This window comes from Pezoporus wallicus, unplaced genomic scaffold, assembly GCF_028554395.1.
Source record: "Pezoporus wallicus isolate ANWC-B61680 ecotype Strahan unplaced genomic scaffold, APGP_CSIRO_Pwel_v1 contig_5231, whole genome shotgun sequence".
Taxonomy (NCBI): Eukaryota; Metazoa; Chordata; class Aves; order Psittaciformes; family Psittacidae; genus Pezoporus; species Pezoporus wallicus.
In genome coordinates, this window is record NW_026635973.1 from 641,478 (window position 1) to 656,426 (window position 14,949).

At 42.9% G+C, this 14,949-nt stretch overlaps 1 long non-coding RNA gene across 1 annotated transcript in view; it reads right to left on the bottom strand.

Annotated features, from left to right (window-relative positions):
• The window catches only part of LOC130593546 (uncharacterized), a 175,331-nt gene that overhangs the window by 20,159 nt on the left and 140,223 nt on the right, over positions 1-14,949 (bottom strand). Inside the window, exon 4 of the long non-coding RNA XR_008970823.1 lies at positions 254-365. This is a non-coding gene — a long non-coding RNA (uncharacterized LOC130593546). The remainder of the gene's footprint in view (positions 1-253; positions 366-14,949) is intronic.

A 14,949-nucleotide genomic window follows, 5' to 3' on the forward strand; every position in this document is an offset into this window, starting at 1 on the left:
TGAGTGCCAGTGGAGCCACTCTGAGGTAAAAGTAGCAATGTCCCCATCCCAGTCTTCCCTTGGGACCTCACACTTCCTCCCATATTTAGACCCTGGCTTATTTACTAGGCACCATGACTGTGCACTAATACCGCAGCGACACCATAGCTTTTTCATGCTGAGCTCTTCTTGCAGTGGAGGTACACACAGAGACCCCCTTGCCCCATTGCCAAGGCTGGACAGTTTAAAGACAAAGGCACTGGGTAAGACTCACTGGCAATCCAAGAGAGCACCATGTAGCAGTGAGATCGATGGTCTGGCAGGGAAAGCATCAGCCTGAGTGATAGCAGCCGTCCAGCCCATATCTCCCCTGCTGAGTCACGTACCTGAGTGTAAGGGATATATAAAATGGTTTAATGTGCATGCCAAGGCACCACATAGAAAGAGTACAAGGAAAGCAAGCAGGAGGAGGGCAAGGTTTAATGTCTTTCACAGTGACCCTGGCCTCAATTTCTGCATCCCCACAGTAGGAATCTCAACTCCAAAGATGCATGTTAGTAAGCAAGCGCAGGCAGGATGAAGGCAGTCTAATAGCTGAGCATGAAGTGGGTTAACTGAAAAAGTGATCTAAATAATATCGCATTTGGAGGAGTGATTTGGGTTAGAGGTTCAGTTCAGCTCAGCGTTGGAAAGTTCAGGTACTGGCTAAACTTTGGATAAACTTTTGACCCCTTTTTCTTGTAGGAGTCAGACTAGAATCATACAAACACAGACTCTCTCATGAGCTTTCCAGTACTGCTTGTTTTTGACTGAGCCAGCAACAGATTTCCTCACGATAGTCCTGTACTTCTGCTTCCAGACTCACCCAGTTTTTCTTTCCTTTTCCAAACCTGAAAAGTTTTTCATTCTATTCCATATAAGATTTGGATGACAGCTGAGGGCAGGTCTGGCTCTATCCTGACTGATTTTTGCATCTCTGGGGGTAACTGTCATATTTGCTGACCTTTTCCCCATCCAGTGTTAAATATTTTCATCAATAACTGGAGAATTAGTCAGTCTGATGATCGTGCTTTCCAAACATTAACTGTTGCTCTCCTCCTTACCAGAAGTGTCCTCACCCCGGGCAGCTCTGCAGTAGCTGACACTTTTGATTCTATCTCTCCAATTTTCTTCATTTGGAGACTCTTCATGCCTTCTGCTCCTTCCTCTGTGTCCCTGAATCCTCTGTTCTCATGACACATGAACAGCACCTCCCACCTATTATATGTGTTTTCCCTCCCCAGGCGCTATCTAAAAAGGGGAAGAGGGAAATATCTTCTGAAAATATCAGCACTTTCTTCAAGCCCACTCAGATCATCTGCTGATTCCTGTCCTGTAGCCCGTGACCTCAGCAGTGTAGGAGTTTCAGTTCTGTTTTCTTCATCGGGCTGATTACATTGTCAGCACTCAAATAGGAATTAATAGCAGTAAAAATAACCGACACTTGGGAGTGAAACCAGCCTTAAGATTGATGGAATCAGCTGGTAGGTGGTAATTAGAACCAGCCAGAAGCTTACTCTTAAAACTTATATGTAAATTTCCTCCATGTTAGAAAACACACATTAAAACTCCCTCCCACAGCGTGCAACTTTCCTTGTTCTTTTTTGTATCCTCACAGTTTGGCAGGTCCTGTGTTGGCCGCAAAAACAAACAAGAGCATCCAACCCTCACCAAATATTGCTTTCCCACATTTCTGGCTCATACAAACTTGAAAAGCACCAGAAATATAATTGAGCCTGAACTTTGGAAATTCTTGAGCCTGTTTTTCAGGCCCAAGAGGTGTAGGAAACATCTGACTGAGCTCTTGAATTCTTTTTCCAAATGGATGTTTCTGTGCTTTCTCTGTCAGCGGGTGCTGCAGTGACTGAGTCTGCATGCTGACATGAGCATCCCTTGCCTGGGTGGGGATTTTAGAGTCAGCGCTCAGCTCAGGGAACCAAGCCCAGCACTGTATTGTGTACCCATCCCTGAAACCAGAGCCCAAATTCATCTGTGTTATAGCAGTATGGAAGTTATTCAGCTATTTCCATTGCATTCAAGCGGTGTTTGCCTTCAGAGTAACCAATGGTGTTCAGCTGCAGAAAGGGGTAAATTTATCAAAGGGGACACCTTTGATGAAGATCAGGCATAACAACTAGAAATACCTTTGATATTGTGCTTCCTAGTAATTTTCCTTCCCTTCCTCCTCTACCTAGATTGTAGTGGGCAAGGCTCTGTGCTGCTGCTATTGTCTGGAGCGAGGAACACATTCAAGTCCTGCAAGCAGGAGCAAGATGTGGGCTCAGGAAACAAGTGTAGCATCTTTGCCATTGCGCAGGGAGCAACATCTTCAGAACAACTTGGTGTTGTGGCTTTGATGGTTTCTTCAGACGCTGTGAGTAGACTGACAAATTGACTTTCAAGTGAAAGGTCATTGAGAAGAATTGCGGATAAAAGCATCTGGATTTACAATTGAAAAGCTACAGAAGTTTAGTTTACAGCTCTACTGGGTTCTGTGCGTAGGAGTTTCTATCATATAATTTGGCAGCTTCTTCTGCCTTCTGATTGGGGTTGTACAAAATAAAAATTCCTTGTGGTTTCTTTATTATTTTTTTTTCTTTTTTAAACACAGAGGAGAGTTGTGGTGTTTTGGCAAGTCTGATACAAAAAAATATTGTACTGGCATTGTCTCATATTGTCTCGTAGGTGACCTCAGGCCTGAACTATACAAGGGCAAAAAATAGGTCTCTGTTGAATACAGTGCACATGTGCTTGAATCAGATTGTAGAGAGAGTGTGAAAAGCAGAGCATACACATGATTCATATAATACCGATGTACAATTAAATGCAATGCCCAGTTCTCATCTCATCCCACTGGTGTAAACAAGGAGCAGCCTTGTGGCATTAAGGCTCACTTTGCTCTGGTGCATGCATTTCCTCTCTGCGTCCCTCTCCCTAAGCCATGCAAAAGGGCATTTGAAAAACAATTAGGTGTCTGAGATTACTTAACATGTCCATATACACTCAACACATGACTCCAGTATGTGGTTGCCTTTCAGAGTGTTTGGGAGAAGACGCTTACGGATCACATTTCTTTTTTTCCTTATCCCCCTTTCAGGAACCAGGACGGGAACACTAATCCTGGAAATCCTTTCCCATAAGGGCAAACACTACACGCAGAAAGGCTCACTCTCTCTGTGTGCCTCCCTGGCACTCCCTCCTCCCTTCCCCTTCTTTGTGGGACATAAAGCTAAACTAAACAGAGATTTGTCCCTATCAATATTGACTTGACTGATTTCCCTTTTCCTGACTTCCCTAATGCTGCTGTAGATTTTCTGTGACATTTGTTTCCGGTAGCAGATTCATACAAATGTTAAATCTAGAAACAGAACATTTCCAAACATCTATTAAAAAGCAAAACAATGTGGTCAAAGAAAATAATGGGGTATGTTTTTCTCCTCAGTTTAATTTCAGCAGCTTCCGGTATTTTCTTTCAACTTCAAAAAGTAGTTTTGCTCCAGAACGTAAGAGTTTCCTTTCATAATAAAACAGACTCAATAGAGCTATTATGTAAAACAGTGCACTAAGCCTTCTTGCACTGTCTTCTTTGCAGGAATTAGTCACCTAATATGGCCCAAAGAAAAGATGCCATCCACAGCTACCTGAAAGCCCAGACTGCAGTCATTAACAGAAGCCTGACAACCTTCAGTTGGGTACCTATGGTGGCCTGAGTCAACTGCACTGATTTTCCTTTTCTCCATCAAAAGGTTGCTTTGTCCTCATGGGAGAAGACAGTGATCTGCCCTGGGTTTCCTTAGAGCTGCTTCTCCTGGTCTTTATGCAACAGGAACAAGTTCTTGGGGCAGAAATCATATTGCTGGATAAGAGCTGTCCCAGTCACATTGGAAACCTCATGGTGTTGCCAAAGGAAGATGGAGTGAGGGAAATCATATTCTCAAAGTGCCTCCACGGAGGGCAGAGGAAATACGGGCAAGGTGATCTGCAACCACTAGAGTAGGGTGGAAGGACCCTGCCTGCTCCCTCTTTGAAAAATATGTGCAATGACCCTTCTCTCCTGCTTTGATGCATCCACATTGCACAATGCGTGTTACATCTGTACTATACCCAGACTAAGCGAGAGGGAAGAACCAATGACAAATTTTGAAGTGTCAGGGAAGAACTAAGCACAAATTATATTTTCCTTTCAGCAGAACATCCCCATTTTGCTAGGGAAAAGTGCAAATATGCCCAGAAATGGAATACTCCCCATTTCAGGAAACTCAGGCTCCAGCGTGCAGGACCTACACTGATAAAGGCAGAAGGGAGAGCACTGAAACTGAAAATCTTTGCATGAGCCTGGAGCCTGCATAAAGAAGACTGATTGTACTTGGGCTGAAAGCTGTACATGGCTTCTGCTGCCGACCTTTACCATAGACACGGTGCTGTAGTCATAGCCTTTGGCTAGCTGCATACTGGCAGCATGAGGGAATGGTCTCTGCTTCCCTGTGGAAGAGATCCACACAGGAGAAAAAGGTTTCCACCATGTGCCCTGCAGATACAGCCCTCAGAGAGAATCTGGTGGTTACTGAGGGCCAATGGCTTTGCTCCACATCATTCTCTCTGCCAACTTATCGTACACAAACACTGGGCTGAGCCCAGGTTTCTAAGGAACGAAACAGATAAATCTTACCTTTCTGCTCTAAACCAGCACTGTTGGGAAATGATGCTGTCAGGCACAGCACATGTAAGAAATCTTGCAGTCCTTGCCAATTACAAATTCATGTGTCCACTGTCAGGATGCAAACAACCTCAAGCACTTTGATCCTTGTAGAATATAATCATAGAATCACAGAATGGTTTGGGTTGGAAGGGGCCTTTAAAGATCATCTAGTCCAAAACCTCTGCAATGAGCAGGGACACCTTCAACTGGATCAGATTGCTCAGAGCCCCATCAAACTTGGCTGTGAATATCTGCAGCTACAACCTCTCTGTGCAACTTGTAAAGACCCCTTTATGCAAGTCACAAGGCATTAATACTTCTCCCCTAAAACAAGTAGCAATGGTTCATTCCCAAACAGATTTCTCTAGGAAGGCAACAAAAATATAGATCTTCTATCTTTTGATAAATCTCTAAGGAAATACCCTCTACCTTTTTAAGGATAACTGATTCTTATTACAGAGAAATATACAGACAGATGCAGATGAGGTGCAGCTATTTTTTCTCCACGCCACAGCTCTGCAGATTTAATTTTAAATCATTGTTACTACACACTGCTATAAGGCTGTGGCCATGCTTTCATCCAAGACCCTGAATATGAATAAAAACTGCAACAAAAAGAATTCTGTGGCCTCGGAACTTGCCCCTCTGGAGACAGGATTTGCAACATCCTGGCAACAGGATTTGGTTGCTGTGGCATTCCACAGCTGCAATGGGACCTGTGCAGGGGAGGAATACATGTTAGCACAGGGGCTGAGTGTCCATCTCCTCTTCCAGCTACTCTCTCTTTCCCGCTGTATTCATACCAAACTTCCCACCCCATCCTAGGGGTGGAGAGTCCTGGGAAACACACATCCCACTCACAGGACAAGGGCCACTGAATGAGATGGGGAAAGCAGAAGAAACTTGACTTTGTGACTCACCTGCAAACTGAACACTTTTTTTCACAGAGAAATAAGTTGGAGTATCACTTAGGTGGACAATTGCTAAGCTTTCTGTTTTAGTTTGATTTCTCCCCCTCCCCCTTTTACTAGTTTTCCTTTAACTCTGCTTTCCAGTGTCACTGAGTTATTATTATCCAGATCCAAATCTCAGTTTCACTGAAGGAGAACGTGTATTAAAATACCAGATTTACCAGAAACCATCTGCAACTTGCAAGCCCATTGTATTACTATTATATGAGCAAGCCATTGTAAATTCTTTTAAGTCTGTAACTTATTTCACGTTAACACACTGTGTGTTTTACAACACCATTTCAAAGTTTATGGCCTTTTTTCTTTAGCCGCTTGTTCCAATTGCATCTTATATTTCATCAAATATGGTAAAGAAAGCATGAGAATAAATTGATGCTCCATATGAACCCCCCTATAAAGGGGTGTTGCCAAATTGCTGTAAAATGATTTTCCTTTTTAGCCTTTCAGAATTGTTAGTAGGTTTCTCAGGCCAAATTCTACAGGGAAACGTTATGACCATTTAAGGCCTCCAAACTTTATGCTTCAGTACAAAAGGCCTAAGGGCGAGGATTTAAAATGGATGAAGTGGAGAAATTTGCACTTCCTTAAGAAAACACAGAGCATTTCCTTCCGCGTGTCAGAAATGAAACCAGAAAATACAAGCTAATTTGTCAGGAAATTTTCCTTCTATAATTCCTTCTTCAGCCCTTCCCTCCAGCTCCCAACACAGCCCCACAAGCCTTATTTTCTCCCCCTCCTTGTCATCTTTATGGCTGAAAGTCCCAGCTCCAGGAACCATGATGGACGACACTCTGCTCTTCATCTCGCGCACAAGAGCTCTGCTGTAATGTCTCCTCGTGTTCACAGCTTGCTCCTGCCACCCTCTTCCCTGCTCACCTCCCTCATGCCTGCAGACAATCCTTCAGGAGATAAGTACCGCCCGGGGATACCGGCTCAGCTGTGAATGACTGTTCGTCATTTGGCTCTAATTGGACGCTGGTGTAAAGTGAAAAAAGCACTTGTCATATTTATGAGTTACTGTGAGTTAATAATATGCTGGGATCCATTAGTTAAAGCACATTTGCTGCAAACATGTGGCTTCAGCTTTTTGTTTTTCATTCAAGCAACTTTTCTGCAGATGAAATGCTGCTGCCCCTTTTCTCCCAGGAGCTCAGTGAGCCTCAGGGAGTTACAGCATCAATTATTCTTCTCCTCATATGTGGAACAAAAAGTTAAAGGAGCATCCCAGCCAGAGAAGCTGGAGTTATTACCCAAAATAATAATAAAAGAATATCAAAACATCCAGAAATCAAAAGCTGCAGCCAGCTGAACAAATGTAGTCAAAATTGAAAACACTAAAAGTCTGCAGAAGATTCTCTTGCAAATAAAATGGGCTCTGCTCTCTGTATTTTTAGTAATCTTCTGTCCTGCCTGAGCCAATTCTTTTTCTGTTAAAGCCTGTCTGCTGGAGTCAATTTTCTTTGACTATGTATTGAACGATAAATTCATTAGTGCCTTGCAGGTGGATTTGTCTGAATTCAGAGCCTCCAGAAAGGACTAAAATGACAAGCAAAAATAGAGCATGAACAGAAACTTTTCATACTCTTGCCTCTGAAATGGTGCTGCATTTATGCATAATAAAAATCAAGATGTTCATCTTTCTTTCTCTCCTCCTCTGCAATATTTTTTCAGTGCTGCAGATGTCAAGAGCAGAGTTTACCCTTCCCTTGATGCCATCTTTTTTTTCCCCTCCTGTTTCATCACAGCTGCATGGACTCCAGCCAACTCAAACTGTACCTTCGCACTTCACTGCTTAGGACTTTGCTGCACTTTCAATTCAACAAGACTTCTTAACGTAGATAACTGACCAGGAAGACTGAAACTTCAAACTGGTAACACCAGCACTTCACACTTCACTTCTTGATCATTAGTAAGGCTGATTTCTCTAAAATCAGCACAGCAAACTTTATAAAAACACAATCACTCTCATTACCTGTGGCTTAATTTACAATGCCTTGTTTGGAGGAACAGAGCAAGATCCACCTGCTCTTTAATTTGAATGTATTTTGCCAACCATTCCTAGAAAACATTTATGGAACATTTTACATATCGTTGCTGATTTGTTCATAATAAGGCTCTTTTATTTTATAACCTTGAATTAAGAAAAAAGCTTCTCCACTGCTGACTCAGCCTCCAGAGCTGCACTTTATATATGTCAAAAAACATATATAAATTTATAAGGTGAACAATGGTTGTATTTAAGTACTGATTTAGTAATCATGAACTTTGCTGGCAGTATCCTTTGGAAACTAAATCCATAAATTTTATTAGTATTAAATATTTCTAATGGGAGTTGACAAATACTTGAACTGAGTTGCTTTTTCTCTGCACTTGGCAAAAGGAAAGGGACAAAAATTCTTGTTACACAATGAGAAATGCATTAATACTAAACCCCATTCATCTCAATTTTGTACAAATATAATTTAAGACCTTTTATAACCATTGGTGAAATTACAATGTGCTGTGGGGAAGTTGCAAAAATTTTATGAGAGTAATAAAATTGTCATTGTAATACCATTATAGGGTGCAGGGACAATATAGATATTTGAATTACCTATTGTCCTTATGCCAGGTTGAAAAAGCTACATGCAGGAATTACAGCATGTAATGGAGACAACTGTTGAAACAAACCAGAGCAATGAAATCCAGGTCCGCTTTAGCTGGCCTAAGACAAATCCTCATTAGAAACCCGGCCTCAGAATAGTCTTCCCACTTGTGTCAACAACAATGAAATTTAAACGGGTGGGCTGTTTTATATTTGTGTCAACGGTAGCACAAAGACCAATTAATTAGCAAAGATGATGTGTAATAAAATAGGGATGCATCCAACAAAACTGATGTTTTTAGCTTCTGTGACATATTTCCTCAGGTTTGCAGGCAAGGTAATCATGGTGGTCCTCCTTGTTCATGGCCAAAAATCTTCTCAGGTAGCTCATGGTAAACCCATGAAATCTTACCTGGGATTAAAATGGTGTTAACTTTCTAGAGGTGAAAAGTCCTTTCACTGAAAAATAGTGTTGCTGGGCTATATCCAGGGAAAGAGCATTGCTTTCTCCCTGCCTGTCCAAGAGACGAACAAAAGCAAAAAGGAGAAGGGAACACAAGAGAGGCAATTGCAGCCTTGTACGTTAGCAACATTTCACTGGCTGTGTTCTAGAGAGTAATAAAAGAATTGAAATAGTTCAAGCATTTGCCCTTGGCTGAGGGACTCGTAATTATACACTACAGACTCCACTCCCTTGGAACAACTGTCTTTGATTCCTATCTCTTCTTTTATTGCAGCTGAAATGCAAAACTCCTGATGAAACCATTACATTTCCATGTGAAATTCACAGCTATAAGGGGAAACCTCTGCAAAGTTGCCAGACTTGTGAAGGGGGGGCAGAAACATATGGGCAAAGGTTGTAAAGTTCCCTTCCAAGTTTCAAAGGTCCAACCACTTGGGGCAGCCTGCTCTGGAGTTTGGGGTTTATTTTCTCCTCTTTTCAGTAAACATTTCAGAATGGGAATAAGAAAGTTTTATTTCTTGTTTATTAAGAGTTACATATTGTGAACCCCTGCAGCTCAGCTGATTGCTCTCCTTAAAATCACTGTTTAGTCCTCACATGGATTATGAGATCCCTGGCAAAGTCTCCCAGTAAACATTTCCAAACACCCACAGACTCAGTGAGACCTACTCTGCTTTTAATACCCCTTAATGTTTGTGTCCTAACTTCAGATGATACCCTCCCACAGGTGAGAAAGACTCATAAACCTTTCTAGGGCCCTCAAAGCAACAACTGGAGCTTGCTCTGTCTGCCTAACTCTTCCTTGGAGGAGGAGGGCAGGGATCGGAGATGCCAGCCGGTGCTCACCTCCTCTTTCTAAGCAGGAATCCACATTCAGGCATCTGCTCTGAAATCCCCAGCAGGGTGCACAGCAAGCGGGAATCCCTGAAAGCAGGTCCTGGTCAATGAGCATCCCGTTTTGGGTCCTCCTTTAGTGGCTTCTGAAAATGCAAGTTGAGATAGTGCTGCTGCCTCTGCTGCGCCCAACCTGGACCACTGCCCATGAGGAAAGCCACTGCTTCACTGGCACAGACAAAACATCAAAGGGGTCCCCCCCTGCCCATTCACGCACACTTGATACTTTACTGAAAGAAACTTCAGAGAACGCTTTTCAGTGCTCAGACAGCCTAAGCCTGCCCCCTCAGCTAGGGAAACTGTTCAGCAGCCTGAGCTTCCCGTCATGCTCATTCCCATGTTTCACACGTTGCCAAGAGGCAAGAAGGTATTTCCCTACACTGCAACCTTTTATTTTCTGTTCTTTTTTACTCTGGCTAATATGTCTTCTTGGTAACCACAGTATAATAAATTTCATAGAGCATGACCGGCATACTTAGTTCATATTATTCATTTGCAGTCATTTATTTTTTCCAGCTCCTCTTCCCCTCCTGGTCCCCTCTCCCCGGCGCTCACTCTGTTGAATGATAATAATACACACAGAGTGCCGGCTGGCTGAGAAGGACTTAAAAACAACAAGTAAGAGGATCTTTCTGTGCTCACACCTGTTTTAAGATTTGTTATCCTTAAAAAGGAAAGCTGTAGGGATTCACTCTCTTTCTTCCTTGTAGACCCCGGTGGAATATACCATTAAACCACAGGGAGGAGAGAAAGCCTTCAGTGCACTTAAATATACTTATGTCAAATCCATCTCATTCTTCCTGCCTTCTTTCCTCAATCTAGCCACCGTTCCCAAGGGCTGGAGAACATTACAACCCATTCACTTTATATGAATGGGCACAGACAGACTTTTTCACCATTCCGATATGTCTACATTTGCAGGCATATCCTGTAGGCCAACTGAAACAGCCTTAATTTCAATTTACTGTCTCCCTGAGGAACATGCCATTCTCCTGAAAGTGGAAAAAACCCCTCAATGGCCATTCCCTGCCCCACCCCCCCACCCCCCCCTTCCCTCCACCTCAAGTCAGGATCTGAACTGGAGGGAAAATTTCTCCCAAGATTAATGGACTGCAGTTCTGATGCTTATAACAGGGCACATGATCTTTATTAAACAAGTAATGAACAACTTTCACTAAAGCACTGCACTTGGAAGGTGCTCAGTGTTACTTTACACGACTCATCTAAATCCTTTTCCAAGTCCCTGTAGAATGGTGTTATATTAAGAGAAAGAACTCATTTCTCAGTGGTCATTTAACTCTGCCTTGTTTTTCAGTGGTGCTATCAGTAATGACAAAACCAACACTAACAAAAAAGCAGCCAAGGTCCCCATTTACTGACTTCAGATGCATAAAAGTGAGATGCTCCCACCTTCTAAGACAAGTATTAGAGGCTAACTCTCAGGGCAACAAACCATAAACAAAACAGATAGCAAATAAAGATTCAATGAATAGTGGGAGTATGGAAAAACACCAGTATTGCTTGCCAGCCCTTTGTGGTCACAGCTTTGATTTAGAGCAAACCAGCATGTAGAAATTTGGATTTAGGAGAGGGATATGTGTTTCTATATAGAAACACCAATGGCTTATTGTCATTCAGGCTCTGCTGGTGCCTACTATTGCAGGATTTTACTGGGCCTTTGGTAATTGTTTGGAAAAACTGCCAACATAGAAGTCAATGTGTAGTATTGCTGCAGTGCATAGATCTACAAGGTTATATTTAGCCATTTATCATGTAATAGCCACAATACAAACCCAGTTATATCTCCCAGTGCTGCAAATACCATGATATTCCAACAGGCTTCTTAAGAAAGTATCAGACACTAGAGCGTACGGCCAAACAGTGATTCATGTTATTACACTGAAACAGTTTTAGCTTTGCTGATGTATTGCTGAATACTTAATGTTTTCTGTGTAGTCTCTTTTGGGAGGATGATAGTTCATAATTGATGGGCCTGGCCTAAGTTATCCAAGTGGCCTGACGCTGCATATTTGTTCACAGAATTACTGCACTTAAGGCAGCTCTTTCTGGTGTGCTTGCATTTAAGTTGTCCAGTTATCAGAAGGCATGGGTGGGCATAAAGGGGAAATCTTCTGGTCAAAAGAAGTCAAGGCGATTTGGGCTGCGCCAGAACTGTCATCTCAGCTTCCCACAGATAATCACAATGACAATAACCACCTCTGTTTTGGAGGCTGAAGATGTCCTTTTTTTCTGTTGTAGGCAAAAGTTTTATTTATTTTAGCTACATTGCAGTTAAAAATAGCAGCAAACCAAGAAGTGGTTAGAGCAAAGGCACAGAAGAATCGGCCTCAATGGAGAAATGAGTTTTGCTTCCCACAGTTACAAACAGCCTCTGCTTAGTAAATTGGATGTCTTTTCAAGATTGCAAACGACTCCAGAAAAAACAAAGTCCCAAATGCAACTTGAAGGCCAGAGTTACTTCTGCTGTATGTGGCCGTGACTAAAGTAGGGAAGACAGCAGTCTCACACAGCATTTTCTCCCTTGAAAATGCCCATCTTTAGATCTGTGGGTTGTCCCATTACCATGAGATGGAAATGGTAAATCTTTCCAGGGAGTATCCAGGGAAATTCTTAGACATATCCATATTCAGGATATGGCACAAGGCTGTCTCTTAACCAAGTTAATACATACTTTACAGCAAGCCATGAAAAGCCTTTGGAACCATTACTCTAAAGGTTTGTTCTGGTCATTGCTTCTGCATTAGCATTACACCATAGTTCCCTTGCAATCACGGATGCTTGCATAAAAGAAACATTATGCTGAGACTAATGCTTTTCATGCTTAGGAAATCTTTTTCTTATTAGTAGCAGGCAAGGAGGAGAATACCTCTCTCCCGTTTTCCGCTGACTGTACAAGTGTCCTAAATTGTGGGGGTTTTAAGAGAAATAGAGTGAGAGAAAGGCTAAAGCCTGATCTGCAATCTGCCTGAGACAACCTTCAATGCTCTTTTTGCTCAGTTTGAGTTTGTTGAGGGGTGGAAGCACTGGGGGCTGAACCTTAGAATTGCACAAGGAATGCCAGCATATCTCACAGCTATGTTTGGTGACCGAGCTCAGAGCTGCCTTTTGCAGCCTTCTGCTGCTGGAACAAGGTGGTGTCGGGCTCCTGCAGAGGTGTGTACTGAACATGTGAGTATAGCTATTTAACCTCACAGCCAGACTCCCAACGGTGGGTAAAGCGTTTGTGGTTATTAATTGACACAGATTTTACACTAATTGGCTTGATTCTTTTTCAAACACCAAGGACAAAACCTGTTAAACCTCAATTAGAATGCAGGAAGGAAGGTGCAGATGACCTGGAGTAATTACAGGGCAGTGGCTGACAGGACACTATATTTGGCCTGTATTTTCAGCCAGAGCAGGTGATTTTGAAACCAAACCTCCAGCTGGGCGGCACATTTGTTCCACAGAGGCTGTCCAGGGTGGCCCGTTCCCACTGATAGCCCTCTGCGGTTTGTTGCACATGGACATGACATGAAGCTGTTGGAGCAAGTCCAGAGAAGGGCCATGAGGATGATCAGGGGACTGGAGCACCTCCTGTATGAAGACAGGCTGAGAGAGTTGGGGCTGTTCAGCCTGGAGAAGAGAAGGCTGTGTGGAGACCTCATAGCAGCCTTCCAGTATCTGAAGGAGAGCTATAGGGATGCTGGGGAGGGACTCTTCATTAGGGACTGTAGTGATAGGACAAGGGGTAACGGGTTAAAACTTAAACAGGGGAAGTTTAGATTGGATATAAGGAAGAGGTTCTTTACTGTTAGGGTGGTGAGGCACTGGAATGGGCTGCCCAAGGAAGATGGCAGTGTTCAAGACCAGGTTGGACAGAGCCTTGATCTAGTGGAAGGCATCCCTACCCATGGTAGAGGGCTGGAACTAGATGATCTGTAAGGTTGTTTCCAACCCAAACCGTTCTATGATTCATGAAGCAAATATGTATACCTTGAAAAAACAGGCAAGCTCTTGTGTCTTACATTGCAGCTCCTGACATGGTAGACGACTGGGAATAATGTACACTGTGACACCCTAACCCAATGCTTTCAGGTGGCTCTGTTGCAAGCCTGGATAGCCGTTTTCCATATTATCCCATTTCACTTTCCAAAAAGTGAAACCTAGGGTAAGGGATGAACTTGCTCAAGTTCACCTGGCAAAGCACAAGTTATAGAGTACGTCTTGTATACTGCCTGGTCTCTACAGCCAATGCAAACATATTCATGCACATTTAAAGAGAAAGGATCCTGTGAGCAGAGCTGCACCTACAGACTTTTCTTAAACATACACTCAAAGAAGAAATCATTTTCAGAGAGGAAACCATGCACCTGGAAAACGTACTCAGTTTTAATGTATATTAATGTTTTGTAAAAACAAAACAAAGCCTGGAACTTGATAATTTGCCTAAAAATAAAGACCATTTTGTTTCTAGTGTTATACCAGAATTAAATTATTCAGCACATGTTTGACATTCCTGAGCAGAAGTGTTTCGAATCTGATGTACAGACATTAAATTAGGTAAGGCAACATGGTGCAGTGGATGGAAGGGAGGAGAAAACAGGGGGTAAAGGTGAGCATGCAAAGAATGTCACCAACACTGGCTCCTGAATGAAAGCTGAAAGACCCAGGTATTGGAGGGCAGATGGAAAATACAGGAATGCAGTTCCATCTGTGGATAACTGTTTCTTTTCATGGCTCTCACCGCCTGACCTCTTTTTCCCATCAGCTCCTCAGTGACGGGATGGAGGTGAATTACTCTGGATGGGTGAGTCTCGACAGAGCAAACACAGCTGCTGGCAGAGAGAGCTGCTTGGAGACACAACATGGAGAAAGCAGGAGGCTTTTCTACACCAGCCCTGAAAAAGGTACTTCTCCTTTTCTCTCTCAAAGGCTTCGTTACTGTCCCACTGCAGTCAATGATTATTTCCTTCTTAAGTAGGAGGATTGAGCTTCTGGAGAGCAATGGCTCCTGACCTGGTTTCTTCTCCTGTTATATTAGGCACTAAGCCTGAAAAGCTTCTCTTCTGCAGGCTTAAATGTAGCTGACTTGTATTCCCTTCAGAACAATCTTCCCAGCCCTTATATTTCTCCCCCATCAGGTGGTTCAGACAAAGAAACAGCTTGCGTTATGCTCAGCATTGCTGAGGTGAAAGTAGTCTGCTCTACCGAAAAGGTGGGTTAGGGGCAGGGGCTCAAATTCAGTCTCTCATGGAGATAGAAAGATGGAAGACCCTTCTAGGAAACTGAGGCTGCATTGCTTTGCCTTTTACAAGAA